Here is a 1,936-nt window from a genome sequence, read left to right on the forward strand (position 1 = left end):
TGTGCATTGATTGTGTATTGATAACTAAGCTGACTACGTTTTACAATCGCATTTTATTCTGGGGAGTGATGAAGAGACAGCATTAATATTTTTTCTAATACGTTTATTATTTATATTACAATTAGTGTAGTATTTAGGGTTAAAGTAGAGAAAATGTTTTTAAATTCCAGTGCAAAGAGGCAAATTAGAGACGTTTGGTAATATTCCTATGTGATGCCATGGTTTAACCACTAGATGCCCGTATGGCTGTTTAATAAATATAGCCTACATATATTTAGCTCTACTCTAGTTGCTGTAAAGAGTTTCACCGGTCATAATAGCTTATTTATTTATTTTATGTTTTGTATTGTATATTTTAGACATCATCAAACACTCAATGTTTATAAGTTTTGCTATTTTTTAAATGTTGAATTTAAAAAGATTAATTACTCGTCGCACCCCAGTATTATTTTATGACATTTATGTAAGAAGACAATATAAGTTAATGTTAAAAAAGGCCAGCAAACACATACACACACATATGCACTGTCATACCCCTTCGAATACATACACTCACATTTATACACATACAGTATGAACAGACCCACACATTAATATACATTTCTGCTTATTTTTCATTAAAACATGTCATCTATCGCTTTTGTAACCTGGAACGCTCGTGGATTCGGTTCTCAGACAAAGAGGATTCAAGTTTTTAATCATTTAAATAAACTACAAGCCGACATATGCCTTCTGCAATAAGCACATCTATCAGAATCTGATCATAACAAAATTAAATCATCAAAGTACAATCATTTATTCTCGGCTCCCTACAACACAAAACAGAGAGGAGTACGCATTCTAATAAGTAAAAAAATCTCATTTGTTCATAACACCACCGTTATAGACCCTGAGGGACGTTTCATTATCATAAACATCTCAATTAATAAAAGCCCAGTTACAATTGGCAGTTTACATGGCCCAAACACAGACGACCCATCTTTTTTTCTTCCATTTCAAATTTTTCTAACTGTCCAGTCATAATAGCAGGTGATTTCAACACCGTTTTAGACTCTACAATAGATAGATCTAACAGTTTAGGCAATTAACGTATCTGGAAATCTGCAGAAACCATAAAACAGTTCATGAGTGATTTTGGTCTTGGCGATAGTTGGCGTCTACAGCATCCTAACATTAAAGAATACAAATTTTTCTCACCAGTCCACCACTCATATTCCCGCATTGACTTCTTTCTCACCAGTAATTCTATCATATCAAATATTTCTGAATCAAAGATCCATCCAATAGTTATTAGTGATCATGCCCCAGTAACATTAAAATGGAATATAACTAGTCCACATAAACCCATTACTAGATGGCGATTTAACACATCTCTTCTGAAAGACCATGACTTTGACAGCTATTTTAAAAGAGAGTGGGCATGCTTTCTAGAGATGAAGGACTCCCCGGAATCATCTCCATCTCTTCTGTGGGAAGCAGGGAAAGCAGTACTAAAGAGGAATAATAATTTCATTCTCCGTTTACAAAAAAAGGAAAGAGAAGGAACAACAAGCTGTTAATCAATAAATTCCTAATTCATATAGGCTAAGACAAGAAAACTTCCATCACGGTAACAAATCCGGTAAATCCGGTAAATATCAAATCAAACAAAATAAGGAAAAAACAACATTACCAGTTATTACAGACACAGCAGGGAAGTCCACCAATTCACCAGAAGAAATAAATCAAATCTTTCAAAATTTTTACAGTAAATTATATTCCTCTGAAAAAGACCCGACTCAGAAAGAAATCAATTCATTTGTCAACAATATCAACCTACCTCAACTTAGTAAATATCAAATAAATACTCTTGAATCCCCCTTAACAGAACAAGAAATCTTTAATGCCCTTAAACTCATGCCGAACAATAAAACACCAGGTCCTGATGGATTCCCCG

The sequence above is a fragment of the Sinocyclocheilus rhinocerous genome, unplaced genomic scaffold (genome assembly GCF_001515625.1).
Source record: "Sinocyclocheilus rhinocerous isolate Xijiao unplaced genomic scaffold, SAMN03320098_v1.1 scaffold819, whole genome shotgun sequence".
Lineage (NCBI taxonomy): Eukaryota > Metazoa > Chordata > Actinopteri > Cypriniformes > Cyprinidae > Sinocyclocheilus > Sinocyclocheilus rhinocerous.